Raw genomic sequence first — 17,475 nt, forward strand, 5'->3', positions numbered from 1 at the left:
CCAAGTCCCCATACACATGAACCACATTGTCCCCAAGGTGGGAGTATGCTTGAGTCGGCTGAGAAGAAGGCAACTCTCCATCCCATACAAATGACCCACCAGGGTACCCAAGTTAGGAATACCTCCTCAGACCAGAGGTGCTCAGAGAACCTAGGGTGCCGAGCTGGTGGAGTATTGCTTCAGATAGGAGGCACATGGAGGACCCAGGGTCCCCGAGCTTGGAGTACCGCCTCAGACCCCAGGTACATGGCATACTCAGGTTCCCTGAGCTGGGTGGGATCCCAGGCACACTGAGGACCCAGCGTATCCAAGCTGGGAATATCTCCACAGATCCAAGGCACACAGAGGACCCAGGGTCCCTGAGCTGGGAGGATTTTCAGACACCAGGCACACCACCAACCCAGGGTCCCCGAGCTGGGAGTACCTCCTCAGACCCAAGGCACACCACCAACCCAGGGTCCCGGAGCTGGGAGTACCTCCTCAGACCCAAGGCACACCACCGACCCAGGGTCCCCGAGCTGGGAGGAACTCCTCAGACCCAAGGCACATGAAGGACCCTGGGTCCCCGAGCTGGGAGTACCTCCTCAGACCCAAGGCACACCACCGACCCAGGGTCCCGGAGCTGGGAGGATCTCCTCAGACCCCAGGCACACCCAGGACCCAGGGTCCCCGAGCTGGGAGTACCTCCTCAGACCCCAGGCACACCACCAACCCAGGGTCCCGGAGCTGGGAGGAACTCCTCAGACCCAAGGCACACCACCGACCCAGGATTCCTGAGCTGGGAGGACCTCCTCAGACCCGAGGCATAGGGAGAACCCAGCGTCCCTGAGCTGGGAGGATCTCCTCAGACCACAGACACACCCAGGACCCAGGGTCCCCAAGCTGGGAGGGCCTCCTCAGATCCGACACAGAGGACTCAGGGTCCCGGAGCTGGGAGGACCTCCTCAGACATGAGGCACACGGAGGACCCAGCGGCCTGGAGCTAGGAGGGCCTCCTCAGACATGAGGCACACAGAGTCCCGAGGGTCCCCGAGCTGGGGGATCTCCTCAGACCCCATGCATACGGAGGACCCAGGGTCTCGGAGCTGGGAGGATTCTCAGACACCAGACACACCACCGACCCAGGGTCCCCGAGCTGAGAGTACCTCCTCAGACCCGAGGCACACAGAGGACTCAGCGTCTCCGAGCTAGGAAGACGTCCTCAGACCCCAGGCACACGAAGGACCCAGGGTCCCCAAGCTGGGGGATCTCCTCAGACCCAAAGCACACCCAGGACCCGGGGTCACCTAGCTGGGAGGCCTCCTCAGACCCAAGGCACACACGGAGGTCCCAGGGTCCCGACCTGGGAGTATCTCCTCAGACCCCAGCACTCGGAGGTCCCAGGGTCCCGACCTGGGAGTATCTCCTCAGATCCCAGCACACGGAGGTCCCAGGGTCCCGACCTGGGAGTATCTCCTCAGACCCCAGCACTCGGAGGTCCCAGGGTCCCGACCTGGGAGTATCTCCTCAGACCCCAGCACTCGGAGGTCCCAGGGTCCCGACCTGGGAGTATCTCCTCAGACCCCAGCACTCGGAGGTCCCAGGGTCCCGACCTGGGAGTATCTCCTCAGACCCCAGCACACGGAGGTCCCAGGGTCCCGACCTGGGAGTATCTCCTCAGACCCCAGCACTCGGAGGTCCCAGGGTCCCGACCTGGGAGTATCTCCTCAGACCCCAGCACACGGAGGTCCCAGGGTCCCGACCTGGGAGTATCTCCTCAGACCCCAGCACACGGAGGTCCCAGGGTCCCGACCTGGGAGTATCTCCTCAGACCCCAGCACACGGAGGTCCCAGGGTCCCGACCTGAGAGTATCTCCTCAGACCCCAGCACTCGGAGGTCCCAGGGTCCCGACCTGAGAGTATCTCCTCAGACCCCAGCACTCGGAGGTCCCAGGGTCCCGACCTGGGAGTATCTCCTCAGACCCCAGCACTCGGAGGTCCCAGGGTCCCGACCTGGGAGTCTCCTCAGACCCCAGCACTCGGAGGACCCAGGGTCCCGACCTGGGAGTATCTCCTCAGACCCCAGCACTCGGAGGACCCAGCGTCCCGACCTGGGAGTATCTCCTCAGACCCCAGCACTCGGAGGTCCCAGGGTCCCGACCTGGGAGTATCTCCTCAGACCCCAGCACTCGGAGGTCCCAGGGTCCCGACCTGGGAGTATCTCCTCAGAACCCAGCACTCGGAGGTCCCAGGGTCCCGACCTGGGAGTATCTCCTCAGAACCCAGCACTCGGAGGTCCCAGGGTCCCGACCTGGGAGTATCTCCTCAGACCCCAGCACCCGGAGGTCCCAGCGTCCCGACCTGGGAGTATCTCCTCAGACCCCAGCACTCGGAGGTCCCAGGGTCCCGACCTGGGAGTATCTCCTCAGACCCCAGCACTCGGAGGTCCCAGGGTCCCGACCTGGGAGTATCTCCTCAGACCCCAGCACTCGGAGGACCCAGGGTCCCGACCTGGGAGTATCTCCTCAGACCCCAGCACTCGGAGGACCCAGGGTCCCGACCTGGGAGTATCTCCTCAGACCTGACATACACTGAGGACCCAGCGTCCCGACCTGGGAGTATCTCCTCAGACCTGACACACACGGAGGACCCAGGGTCCCGACCTGGGAGTATCTCCTCAGACCCCAGCACACGGAGGACCCAGGGTCCCGACCTGGGAGTATCTCCTCAGACCCCAGCACACGGAGGACCCAGGGTCCCGACCTGGGAGTATCTCCTCAGACCCAAGGCACACGGAGGACCCAGGGTCCCGACCTGGGAGTATCTCCTCAGACCCAAGGCACACGGAGGACCCAGGGTCCCGACCTGGGAGTATCTCCTCAGACCCGAGGCACACTCGGAGGACCCAGGGTCCCGACCTGGGAGTATCTCCTCAGACCTGACACACACGGAGGACCCAGCGCCTGGAGCTAGGAGGACCTCCTCAGAGCCCAAGCAGGTCGGAGGAGGAGCTCCGCATCCCCACACACATGGCCCATAGTACCCTCAAGCTGCGTGTATCCTGGAGGCCGGTCTGCCGCTTCCTGGTGGTTCACCCAGCACGCTCGCGGTTTTTCCTGAGACAAGAGCTCTAGTCCTCACCCTGAAGAAGGGAGGACAAAGATGGAATGTGAGCCACTGTCCCCTGCTACCCCACCCAGTGTGAGACTCTGCTCATACACAGGGGCACCAATCCCTGATGGCCACGCCCAGTGCAGGCCTCTGCTCAAGCGCAGAGGTGCCACTCCTCATGACCACGCCCAGTGCCAGACTCTCCTCATGCGCAGAGGCACCACTCCTGATGACCACGCCCAGTGCCAGACTCTGCTCATGCGCAGAGGCACCACTCCTGATGACCACGCCCAGTGCCAGACTCTGCTCATGCGCACAGGCACCACTCCCTGATGGCCACGCCTAGTGCAGGCTTCTGCTAACCTGCAGTGGTAGTAGGGTGGCTAGTCTTTCTTATTTCTCTCAGCGCCTTTCTGTAGCCTCAGATATTACTGAATAGGATCTATTCCCACTTCTTTAACTAAGTCTGGCTGTGTTTATTTGTGCCATCACCAGAAGTGGAATCTCAGGAGAAGAGAAAAGGGAGGCCAAGAGACTGAGACCCGGGTCCCTGGACTCAACCAGGCCACGCACTGCTGTAGCCAGGGGCCAGGCAGGCAGAGGCACAGACATGAGCACCTGCAGGGAGACCCTGGACACTTCACTCTTGTGCCCAAGGGCAGAAGGCCAAAAGGAGGTCCACACAGAAGCCTCTGCCAAGTGTAGACAAGTGACTGAGTGACTGAGTGATGTAGCCAAGGACTGCCAAATTTTAACGTCATGGGTTTTGAGAAAAGCAGTTAAATCCCAGCCCATGTTGACTGCTTTCAAGGTTGTGAGACCCTGAGCTCACATGACCCCCCAGCAGCCTCTGGGAGCTGCAGGGTGCACCCCTTGCCCTGGGGCATTCTAGATTGAATTATCTCTCCTTGTTTCCCAGCTCTCACCATGAATGCCTCTGGGAGTTGCAGTTATTCCCAGAGATTCTTGACAGTCTAATTTGGTGTTCTGTCCACACAGCCCTCACCAGGCAGGATCATCAGAGCTGTGTGCCACATGCTATCCCAAGTGCCCTGGAGGACCCTGGCAGTGGAGACTTGTGTTCTGCCTATGTAGCCCTCACTCCAGAAGCCTATGGGGAACTGCAAGTAGCAGAATTACACTCATATCCCATGCAGCCTTCACTACAGAGGCATCTGGGTGCTTCAGAACTCCCAGGATCATGGACATTGTAGCCTGGTGCTGGGTTGGTGCAGCCTACACTATAGTTGCTTCTCACAGCTCTGAGGCCCCAGGAATTCTGTGTATTGTAGTCCACTTTGCTCAAGCATTTCTGACCTCAGAGGTCTAGAGCTGCAGGCTATTGATTATTCTGGGCAGTGCAGACCATTCTACCTAAGTGGACCTCACCATCAAGGCTCCCAGTATCAGCACACCACAACCCTGCCTGGACACCCCTGAGGAGTCTGGGTGGTGCAATACAAATCTTGCCCATGCAGTCCTCAAGTGGTAGGTGTCTGGAAGGTGCAGGCCCTGGGGGATTCTGGTAGTGTATTCTTGCCTTCAGCCCGCACAGCTCTCACTGTGGAGGCCTCCGAGTGGCAGGCCACACAGGCACCTGGACATCTGCAAGAATTCTGAGTAGTGCAGTTCAGTTCTCTACCCCACAGCCCCAACCACAGAGTATTTTGGGGGCTGCAATTTCCTGAGGATTCTGGGTAATGTAAGTCAGTGTTTTGCCTGCGTGCCTCCTGTGAGGGCCAGGATAAATGCAAGCCACATGCTTATCTTGGTAATGCAGACCTCACTGTGGAGGGTTCTTGGACTGTAGGCTTCACAGTCATCAGGGTATCCCCAGGAATTATGGGTAGTGTAATCTGACCTTTAGCATGAACAGCCTTTGCTGTGGAGGCCTCTAGGAGTTGCAGGCCACATGCTCACCCAGGCAACATGTCCCCTAAATGATTCTGGGTAGTATAGTTAAGTTCTGTTTCCTACAATTCTCATCACAGAGGATCCTGGGAGCTGCTGGAACTAACATTTGTGGGTAACATAGTCCCGTATTTTGCGTATTCACCACAGAGGGTTCTGGGAGCTATAGCCCCTGAGGATTGTAGGTAATGTAGGCTAATGATTTGATCACCACAGAGGAAGGTACAGCTCATGAGGATTCTGGATAATGTAGTTTAGTGTTTGTCTGCACAGCGCTACTGGGAGGACCACAAGAACTGCAGACCCATGCTTTCCCTGGTACCCTGGAGAGTCTAGGTACTATAGCTCTCATCACAGAAACTTCTGTGAGTTATAGTGAAGACATACCCTGCATTGAGCCTGGTGTTCTGCCTTTGCAGCCCTCAACCCAGAAGCTCCTGGGAACACCAGGCACCCAAGGGATATGAGAAGCACAGTTTGTCACTCTGCCCACACAGACCTCACTGCAGAGGTCTCTGCAAGCTGCAGGTCCCTTAGGGCTCTGGTCATACAGTCTGTCATTTGGCCCATGCTGCCCTCAATGCAGAGGGCTGTAGGAATTGCAGGTCCTGAAGGATTCTGGGTAGCACAGGCCATCATAACCTTTGCAGCTCTTGCCCCAGAGCCTCCTGGGAGCTGCTGGCCACATTCTCCCTAGCCACTCCTGAGGACTCTGGGCAGTGTAGTAACCAATAAGTGTTCTCTTTCCTACATTGTATCTGACATAAAAGGGCCACACTTCCATTTAAAAACCTGGCTTAAATCTGTTTTAACTATGTCTGTTTCTGATTATTAACAGTGTTTCCTAAATGTTTAAGAGATTGAAAGCTATCCTTTCACTTTTTCTAGTCCTGATAACATGCAAACCCGGGACTATAATTTTTATACACTATGGATTCTAAATTTTACTTTAAAAGTTAAACAGTTAATTGTGACACTGACCATTACTAGCTTTTACATATTTTGGATATATTCATGTTCTTACAGAATACAAGCCTTTTAAAATGTAAGACTTGGTAGAGCCCTTTACCAAGATGATGTTCTCTAAACTAAAACTGTCTGTAGCAATAGTCTGTTTCAGGTTTATATAGAAATAACAAATTTGATTGATATTTATTTATGATATTTAATGTTTTATAACTGGATAAGGGTAACCTGTTATCAATAAGTTATATATAAAATTTTGTGTTACTCTTTATACTGGGATGGGAATTTAAATGTATTTTTGGAAAGTAATAAGCAGAGCCTGGTTTGTTTAAAGGCTGAAAATGTGGAATATGATTTTGACATTTTTTCCACAAAAAAGAAGTTAAGAGCTCTCTTAGCCTTTATATTTTATTCATGTTTAAGATGAAATGTTGTTTGTTTGTTTGTTTGTTTTAATTATAAAGAAAAGAAGTTTATTTGGCTCTAGGTTCTGGTCCAAGATTAAAGGGATGAATCTGGTGATGGCCTTTTTGCTGGCAGAATAGTGAGGTGGCTCAGTACATCATATAGTGAGGGAAGGGACTGGGATTCTCCAGATAGCTGGTTTCTATAGCAGCCTCACTCTCAAGATAGTCCATAAGTCCATTAATCTGCTCATGGTATAGATGGATCAACCCTTCTCAAGTTAACCCATAAACTCGTTAATCTGTTCAGGATATGAATGGACCAACCTTGCACAAGGACAAAGCTCTAAAATGGATCAACCCTGCACAAGGACAAAGCTCTTCTATGGATCAACCCTGCACAAGGACAAAGCTCTGATTGCTTTGATCACCTCTTAAAGACCCCACCTATTTTTCTTTCTTTTTTTTTTTAACTGGGGATTTTACCCAGGGATATTTTCCACAGAGCTACATCTCCAATTCTTTTTTTTTTTTTTTTTTGAGAAAAGATCTTGCTACATTGATGAGGTTGGCCTCAAACTTGAGCTCTTCTCCCTCAGCCTGTAGAGTCATTGGGATTTCAGGTGTGTACCACCCTGCCTTGTGGTTCTACCTCATCTATTTATTTATTTTATTTGTTCAAATTAGTTATATGTGGCATATTGACTTATTGTACACAAATGGAGCACACTTTCTCTTTCCTCTGGTTGTACATGGTGCAGAGTCACTCCAGGTGTATAATCATAGACGTACATAGGGTAATTATGTCTGTCTCATTCTACTGTCCTTTCCATCCCTGCAGTCATAACCTTCCTTCACAGCCTTCTACACAAACCAAAGTTTCTTCATTCTTCCCTACCTCCCCACCCCACTGTGAATCAGTATATGCTTATCAGAGATAATGTTCAGCTTTTGTTTTGGAGGAATTGGCTCATTTCCCTTAGCATGATATTCTCTAGTTCCATCCATTTATCTGCAAATGCCATAATTTCATTCTTCTTTGTGGCTGAATAATTTTTTATTGTGTAAATGTATCACTTCTCTTTATCCATTCATTGGTTGAAGGGCATCTAGGTTGGTTTCATTGTTTAGCTATTGTGAATTGAGCTGCAATAAACACTGATGTGGCTGCATCACTGTGGTATGCTGATTTTAAGTCCCTAAGGTATAAAATGGGGAATGGGATAGCTGGGTCAAATGGTGGTTCCATTCTGAGTTTTCTGAGGAATCCATACTGCTTTCCATAGTGGTTGCCCCAATTTGCAGTTCCACCAGCAATGTATGAGTGTGTTCTTTCCCCCACATCTCTGCCAACACTTATTATTGCTTGTACTCTTGATAATTGCCATCTGATTGAGATGAAATCTTATAGTAGTTTTGATTTACATTTCTTTTTCATTTGTTTGTTAATGGATTATATTTCTTCTTCTGTGAAGTGTCTTTTCAGTTCCTTAGCCAATTTATTGATTGGATTATTTGTTATTAGGGTGTTAAGTTTTTTGAGTTCTTTATATGTCCTGGAGATTAGTGCTCTATCTGAGGTGCATGTAGTAAAGACTTTCTCCCATTCTGTAGGCTCTCTCATTACATTATTGATTGTTTCCTTTACTGAGAAGAAGTGTTTTATATGAATCCATGCCATTTATTGATTCTTGATTTTACTGCTTGCACTTTGGGAGTCTTCTTAAGGAAATCAGGTCCTAAGCGACCATCATGAAGATTTGGACCTACTTTTTCTTCTATTAGGTGAAAGGTATCTATTCTAGTGTGAAAGTCTTTGATCCACTTTGAGTTGTTTTTTGTGCAGGGTGAAAGATAGAGGCTTAATTTTATTTAGCTATGTATGGATTTCCAGTTTTCCCAGCACCATTTATTGAAGAGTCTATCTTTTCTCCAATGTATGTTTTTGTCTAGTATGAAATAACCATATTTTGTGGTTTTTGTCTCTGTGTCTTCTATTTTGTACCATTGGTCTACATGTCTATTTTGGTACCAATACCATGTCATTTTTGTGACTGTTGCTCTGTAGTATAGTTTAAGGTCTGGTATTGTGATGCCTTCTGCTTCACTCTTCTTGCTAAGGATTGCTTTGGCTATTCTGGGTCTCTTATGTTTCCAAATGAATTTTATGATTGCTTTTTCTAGTCCTATGAAGAATGCCATTGGGATTTTAATACGAATTGCATTGAATCTGTATAACAGTTTTGGTAGTTTGGCCATTTGGACTATATTAATTCTGCCTATCCAAAATCATGGGAGATCTTTCCAACTTTTGAGGTTTTCTTCAATTTCTTTCTTTAGTATTCTGTAGTTTCCTTATAGAGGTCCTTCACCTCTTTTGTTAGGTCAATTCCCAAGTACTTTATTTATTTGTTTGTTTATTTGTTTATTTATTGAGGCTATTGTGAGTGGACTGTTTTTCCTAATTTCTCTTGCAGTGTATTCATAACTTAGTATGGAAATGCACTTGATTTATGGATATTGATTTTTATATCCTGCTACATTCCTGAATTCATTTATTAGGTCTAAAAGTTTTTCTGGTGGAATTTTTGGATCTTCTAAATATAGAATTATGTCATTGGCAAGTAGTGATAGTTTGTGTTCTCCTTTTCCTATGAATACCTCTTTAATTTCTTTTGTCTGTCTGATTACTCTAGCTAGAGTTTCAAGGGCTATGTTGAATAGAAGTGATGAAAGAAGGCATCTCTGGCTTGTTCCAGTTTTTAGAGGAAATGCTTTCAATTTTTCTTTATTTAGAATGATGTTGGCCTTGGGCTTAGCATAGATAGCTTTTACAGTGTTGAGGTATATTCTGTTTTTCTAGTGTTTTGAGAATGATCTTCATGTTGCTGTATTTTGCCAAATGCTTTCTTTGTACCTATTGTGACAATCATATGATTATGCTTCCCCACAGTCAGAACCCTTACAAGAAGGGCTCTTGAGGGGCTGGGGTTGTGGCTCAGAGGTAGAGCATGTGCGAGGCCCTGGGTTCAATCCTCAACACCACATAAAAATAAATGAACAAATAAAGATATTGTGTACAACTAAAAAAAGAGTGGCTCTTGATTTATAACAACAAGCTTCAATATCTGTCCTCACAGTGACCAAGCAATAGCAGCAGTCACCCTCACTAAGTCAGAGTCCACAAAGGTCCTGAGCAGCAAATCTCAACATCAGTTTAATAGGCAACTTAAAGAACATGTGCCCTCCGTGGTTACCTAGTCCTGGATCTTCTCCAATTCAAGGTCAGAACTTTCCCTTACTCAAGAGTGAGCCTTGCACCTCTCTCTGACCACCACGCCTTGCCAGGACAGTCCAACCACACCATGCTGTGCTCCTGGAGGGATGGCAAAGATGACCACACTCCAAGGCAGAGGCTGCCTTTTATCCACATGTGACTCTCCAGCCTGCTCCCTGCAGAAGTCAAATAGATGGTGTCCTAACTCAAGCAAGGTTCTACCCAGCAACCTCCCACTTCCTGGAGGTAGAGCATGGCATTCTTGAGAAAGATGCTCATACACCAAGTATGTGGAAGTCCAGCTGGGCAGCCCTGAGTAGGACACAGTTCTGCAGCAAGTCCAGGCTGTTCCAGCAAGCAGTCCACCCATCCCAACTTGACAGACTCTGGGCTGGAGATGTCTATGGTAGGAAAACATGCAGTATGTGTGGCTCATGTCACCTCCAACAGCGTAGGCTCTTAGGGTTTAGGCACATAGACAAGCTGTTGGCACAAAGAAAAGACATTATTTTAGAAGCTGCTCAGGCAGTCTACTGGGCCATGGTAGAGAGGTCACCCCCGACTTGAGGCATCAGCCTAGTAGCCATGTCCATGATGGGCTGCAGCTTTGTAACATTCTGGTTCACAAGAGGGATGAACCTGCTGGCAATCTCTTGTAAGTTGCAAGTGGTCCACTGGCAGCTGGGAATAAGATGGAACAAGACACATGTAGGCTGCTTGAGGGCACAGATGGCCAAGGTGCCCTCTGCCGCTCCATTAGCTCGTCTTCCAGTCACCCCTATGGCCACTCAGGGAACAGGAGTAACCTTTTATTTCCCACTGGTAGAAGAGAATGAAAGATGACCTTGGGTCCTGGATAATCTAGTAGATTGGGTATGGCCTCATGTGTGTGTTTGTGTGTGTGTGTGTGTGTGTGTGTGTGTGTGTGTTGTACCAGAAGTATTTGAATGTGGCTTAATTTGGAAAAGGGTCTTTATAGAGAAAATGAAGTTAAGGATCTCAAGATGAGCTCATCTTGGATGCGCCTGGTAGGGCTATGTCCAAGTGCCAGGCTCTGCAGGCTGAGCAATATCCTGTAGCTGTGTAGCTTCCAGGTGAGGAGGCCAAGCCCTCCATGTGCACACTTGGTTCATAAGCAGAGGCAACTTTCTGATCAATGAGCTTACTGCCAGTGTAAGTTGTTATTCTTCATTCATTAATGAAAATTACAGGCTTATATTCATTTCATAGGGATGCTGTAAAAACATTACACAAACCAGGTGGTTTGAGCAACAGAAATGCATTGTCTCAAGTTCTTGGAGTTCAGAGATCAGGTTGTTGGTGGGACCTGCTCCTCTGAGGACCATGACAAATTCCCTCCTGTCTCCAATGGTATGCTGGCCATCTTTGGAGCTCCTGGGCAGTGGAAGTATCACCCAAGCATGACCTCAGTGCAATGTGCTCTCCATGCATGCACAAACTCCCTTTTCTAATGAGGATACTGGCATATTGGATCAGGACTGCCCTATTGCACTTTGACTTTGTCTTAATGAATTGCACCAGCAAGAGCCTATTTCCAGATGGAATCAATAAGCCACATTCTAAGAGGGGCTAATACTTAAACATGCAGGTTTGGGGGAGGGGACAATTCCACCCTGAATGGGGCACAGGAGCAGAAACGTGCCAGCACAATTTCCCACTGCTTGTGAGCAGTGGTTGCAGGTGGCCCCTCTTTGTGTTGTAGACATTCAAGGGATGCTTAGACTCCTGCCTTTCAGCTTATCACCACTGAAAGCCAGTCTGGAGGATCTGGGACCTGGATAAAATCACGTGCACAGCAGGCTGTGTGCACATTGTGTGCTCAAAGGGATAAATGTGATTGACATGTTGTAATCATTTCTACTTTATTGCTGTTTGTTCTGGCCAACAGTGTCACCTAAATTAAGTCTACTCTTTAAATAATATTTCATTATGCAAAGTCAGAGTTCCAGATGGATCTTTCACTGGGCCCTTGTGGCTTTCCCTCATCTTCCTTTTGGTTCAGCTCTCCTGTCCGTCTGCCTGTCCCTAAGCAGCCATTCTGCTGTGTTTGCTGTATTGTTGGATTTTTACCTGCTCATATGTATTCAGTTTACTAAGAATAAATTTGTCTGATACCCTTTTAAAACCCTCTTAAGAAGTGACTCTCTAGCTCATTAGCCTAAGATGGCTTTTAGTTCCCTACCAATTCAGAAATTCTGGATTTTAGTGGCTCCACTTCAGTTTTTGGAGGAGACAAGAAGGACCTGCTCAATGTCCATGAGGGCAGAGCCGGACTGGGAGCAAGTGTCTCTGTCACCCTCCACCAGGACTCCTTGTATGCCCTCAATAACATTGTATCTTTGGACTTCCCAATTCAAACAATGCTGGGCTGGGGATATAGCTCAGTTGGTAGAGTGCTTGCCTCACATGCACAGGGCCCTGGGTTCAATCCTCAGCACCACCACCAAAACAAAAAAAAAAAAAAAAAGAATGTCTTTGTTCCTAAATTGTAGGCTCTCTATTCACCTCACTTATTGTTTCTTTTGCTGAGAAAAAGCTTTTTAGCTTGAATCCATCCTATTTATTGATTCTTGATATTAATTCTTATGCTATAGGAGTCTTATTAAGGAAGTCGGAGCCTAATCCGACATGATGGAGATTTGTGCCTACTTTTCCTTCTCCTGCTCTTGCTGATGCCAACCCTGTTCTAGTCACACATGGGAATCATGTTCATAATGCTGGAATTCTCAGCTGACTATGCTGGTGGGGCTCTCTCTCCAGACCCCTCTGCTGATATCTGCTCAACTCAGGGGCCAGCTGGATAGTTGGGGTAGATTCTACTTTGCTCTTTGTACTCAAAAGCACAGTAGCTTTCAAGATGCACAGGCCAGAGCTGTGTAAGAAGCATAGATTGGAATGAGATGCCTGCATCAAGAAATCAATTGGAGCCAAATTTAATGTCTAAGAAGAATGTTTAAGAACTTGAGATTGTTTAAAGCATGGCACATGATGTCTCCATCTTCTGTGGTGCTTCCATGATGTCCGAGTTCTCTGCAGCACTCCCAGAATGTCCATGTCCTCCCATGAGATCCCATGACATCTGTGTCCTGTGTAGCATTCCCAGGATGTCCACATCCTCTGTGGCACTCCTATAAGGTCCCATGATATCTGTATTTTGGAAACCAGCTTCTCATGAAATTTGAAATATTAGCCAGTAATGTTGAATTCAGCTCAGCAAACTATCTTTCATTGTTTGTTCAATGAGGGGCTGAGTCATCCCTTGAGATACTGGCAGACCTGCTATCCTGGTCAGCTGTGCAATTGTGACACATTTGCAGATGGCCACAGAGTACCAAAGCACTTTCTCACGTCTGCATAATAATCTGTTACCCAACTTCTGGCCCCATTGCAAGATAAACTATCATTTTCAAATGTCCTTCAGAACAACAGTTGGAGCCTCAGCTGTGGCCAGGTGTCTTGGTTCAAACCAACATAGTGTGTATGAAAATGTTGTAATTTTTAAATATCTTGGTAATTTCTTATTTGGCCCATTGGTGAACTACTTAGGGGCATGTTCTTTAATTTTTGTGCAGTGTGACTTTCCAAATTTTCTTTCTGTGAGTGATATATTTTATTCTATTGTAGTCAGAGAATATGCTTAGTTTGATTTCAATTCTTTTAGACTTAAGATTAGTTTCATGGCCTAACTTATGATGTTCTCCTGCCATGGAGGGAAGCAGACTCTGCTGTTATTGGAGAAGCATTCTGTAAATGTCTGTTGGGCCTTGCTGGTTACATGGTTTTTCAGTCTTTTCTGTTTCTGTTGGTCTTCTGTCTCCTTGTTCTGTGTTATCCTCAATGGGGTGCTGTTTCCTTGTGGTCTTCTGTCTCATTGTTCTATGAATTATCCACAGTGGAGTACCCAAATCACTGTTTTGTTAAGCCACTTGCTTTTCCCTTGAGATCTGGGTTTTGCTTTGTGTGTTTGGAGTTCTGTTGTCACTGCATGTACTGTTATATCCCACTGGAACAAGGCTGGGGATACCAGTAAAATGGTACATGATCTTTGTCTTCACTTCCTGGCACAGAGATCCTAAGACCCTGGGACTTTCCTGAGTGAAGAGGGGGTTGGGTGGCCACTGGTTCTGATGAAGTGATCTTTCTCAGCAAGCTATTAGCTAGCTTCTGGATACAGACTGGTCACCAAAAAGACTAACCCTTGATTGGAAGGTTGGGACCTTTAGCTCTACATCCCTCCAGGGAGCTCCTGCCAGGCTAGAGATAGCATTAATAGATCATGACCAATTGATGAAGGCGTTCCTGCACCTGCTTGCTCTCTGAGAGGACACAGTGTGGGGGATGCTGTGGCAGGACCACACCATCTGGAAGCCAGAACCATGGGGATGCTATGGCAGGACCACACCATCTGGAAGCTGGAACTAATCCTAAGTCTAAATGGATTGAAATCAAACTAAGCATATTCTCTGACTATAATAGAATGAAATATATCACTCACAGAAAGAAAATTTGGAAAGTCACACATGCCCCTAAGTTGTTCACCAATGGGCCAAATAAAAAATTACCAGGACATTTCAAAATTACATCATTTTCACACACACCATGTTGGTTTGAACCAAGACAGCTGGCCACTTGCTTATGATACTCATGATATGGAAAAAAGGGCATACGTTAATCAATAATAAAAGTATGTATTGCCTGAGAATGCAGGAAAATTCCCAGAATGAGACTAAGCATACAATTAAGACATGCCCCAAGGTATGTTTCAATATCTCTCAGGATACAAACAATAGTGTTATTCCTCAAGAAATTCACAGGAAAAAGATTGCAAATCAAGGTTCCTAAGAAAAGCTTAACAATTTATGTCAAACCCCCATTCTAAAGTCAAAACCTGTGCAACATATGTTCCCCCCACCAACAGACCCTCCTTTGCCTTACACAGGAATTCATAATGAGAATGGAAAACACATAGTTTATATAAATGATAAATGGTTTTAGGTGCAAAGCCTGCCCTTTAGTTAAAGATTACAAAGACATAAGAATTGGTGTGCTTTGACCAAGGATCAAGGAAACTCTTTAAAAAGCAGTTAAATAGATCATATGAAAAAAGAAAATTACCTTGGAAATTAAAAATAAAATAAAGTAAAATTAATATAGTTATATTTTAGAGGCACTTCAGAGTAGTAGACTTTTTAAGTAATAGACTTTCACTATTTTAAGTGTGGTTTACAGGGATTTTAGTTTAGAAATAAGAAAGCTTATCAATAATCATAGGTATGCTTTATTTATTTTTTTTTTTAGAGAGAGAGAGAGAGAGAATTTTAATATTTATTTTTTAGTTCTTGGCGGACACAAAATCTTTGTTTGTTTGTGGTGCTGAGGATCGAACCCAGGCAGCACGCATGCCAGGCGAGCGTGCTACTGCTTGAGCCACATCCCCAGCACAAGACTTTCACTATTTTAAGTGTGTTTTACAGGGATTTTAGTTTAGAAGTAAGAAAGCTTACCAATAATCATAGATATGCTTTAAAGTTAAAGGTTGATGAAATAATTATAGGTATGCTTAGAATTTAGAAGTTAATAATAGGTCAGGAGTTATGTAGTCTAGCTGTGTATCCTTTCACCTACTTATTGAGGTGAAAAATGTAAAAGCTTAATCATGATTGCCTAAAGTTATAAAAATATATTTTTAATAATTTACTCAATATCTTAGGTAATCAGCATATGTCAAAAAAGATTATAACTCTTGAAAATCATGTAAACCAAAGAAATTTCAGGCTTTGAGGCTATCCATTAACTACTTGAAAAAAAAAAACCACTTGTAAAAAAGGTATAAAAATAAAGGCTCCTCTAGGGGCAGCAGATTTTTTCCTGGAGGCTGCTGGTAACTTGCAACCTGTAGGCCTGACTCTTCTTCTTTCGCAGACGCACTCCTCCTTCAGTACTCCTGGATCCGCTGCTGGGGCTAGACCCCAGCAACCAATGATGTGACCAATCTTGCCTATGGAATAAAGCCACAATAAGCAGGGACTAGGGAAGAATGAAAGAAGTTCACTGGATTCGACAAAGCAGAATGAAGGGAAGCAGGGGTGGGTGAAGAAATAGGAAAGACAGTGGAAGAATCCGGCATCACTTCCCTGTGTGCACATGTGAATATACTACCTGTGTAACTCCAAATCATGTACAACCACAAGAATGGGAAGTTATACTCCTTATGTGAATAATATGTCAAAACGCATTCTACTGTCATGTACAACTAATAAGAACAAATAGAAAAAAATTAAAGACAAAAACCTAAATGATGGGGTTCAAGAGCCTCCAGGCTGGAAGGCAGGCAGATATCACCGCATGGGGCTTGTAGGCTGTGAGCCTCCCTCATCTACCTTGCCCCAGGCATTTCTTTTATTCAGCTGTTCTTGAGTTGCATCTTTCATAATAAACAGGCAGGTAAAAGCTCTCAGCTTCTTGAGTTCTGTGAGTCGTGTTAGCACATCCAGTCGTTTCCATGAGGTGAGGGCCTGAGAGGACAAAGGAAGGAGAAAGGCCATGTGTGGCACTTTTAGAATCTACTTTGGCATCATCTTCTTGCAGGACGACCTGTGCAATTTGTATAGCCCTGTGCAAAATGAACCTGCAGGATCTCATATTTTAAAACTCCAGAAAGCTTAAGACAGCACCAGCAGACCATTAAACCAAGCTCACGGCCCATCTGAGTGGACCAGGCTACATATCCATGACACCAGCCAGGATCCAGGGCAGGTTTGTCCTTGTAACCCTATGGACTCAGCTAAGGTGGTCTGTGGAGTAGCCCACAGCTGTGGACAAAAGAGGCTGATGTGAACTTGCTGTAGATTCTAACTGAAAGTAACCCTTGATCAGTATAGGTTTTCCACACTGAAGTTGGTCTCTGTTGAGGCAGGGCAGGATGGCTGGGAAGAGATAAGAGTTTTGACATTGGAGAGCTGGCAAGGAAGACCTCAAAGCTCCATCAGAACTAGTCAATGCCTGGAGAAGACACAGACCCTTGTAAGTCTCAATATGCGGAGTATGTTGACAGGACGCTCTTGGAGAGCCCGTACTGGCTCTGCTAACATCAGCTTCTCTTAGAATTAAAGCCACAGATATCTCTATAGGGGCTGAATCCAGTGTGGTTTTGATTTTAACAGGAGTCCTAGCTTAATAGAGAAAGTTATGGTCTGGAAAATATGAGCGACTTCCAGCAATCCCTGGGGCCATGCATCTCTGCCTGGTCTCATGTTTTCACCCAAAGGGGTGAGCTACAGCTCTGGCGTGGGCCCCTGTGAACCTGTGGCAGCTACTTCTTGGGACCTCAGTTTCTCAAAGCAAGAGAGTCAAACCAGCTGACTCTAGGCACTTCTCAGCATCAAGGGTCAGAAACCATGGTGCCTCCCTGGATGACACATACCTTCTTACATGGCATCTCATTCTGCAGTTGCCAAACCCAGACTTCACTTCCTGCTGCTTCCCCTTGGCTGTCCCATCTGCAGGAGTTTCTCTGACATAACAGAGACAGGCTTCCTGTTAGCTTCAGGTTGCAGCATCCTAGGTGTAGGCTGTCACATATTCCAGGTGAGGGGGACATGCAGAGGTGTCTTGCCTTGCTGACCCATGTGTGTGCGGTGGTGGCCTCTGTGGACAGAGGTCCTCCTCCAGAAGTGAGTGTGAGCGCGTGTCGAGGGGAAGCCTCTGAAGACAGGAGAACTCACTCTGACTTATACATCATGTGGAATTCACTTCAAATAACTTAGAGAAGCCTCTGCACAGAGCCCGAGTGAGGATTAAGTGCAT

The sequence above is a fragment of the Callospermophilus lateralis genome, chromosome 3, assembly GCF_048772815.1.
Source record: "Callospermophilus lateralis isolate mCalLat2 chromosome 3, mCalLat2.hap1, whole genome shotgun sequence".
NCBI classification, from domain to species: Eukaryota; Metazoa; Chordata; class Mammalia; order Rodentia; family Sciuridae; genus Callospermophilus; species Callospermophilus lateralis.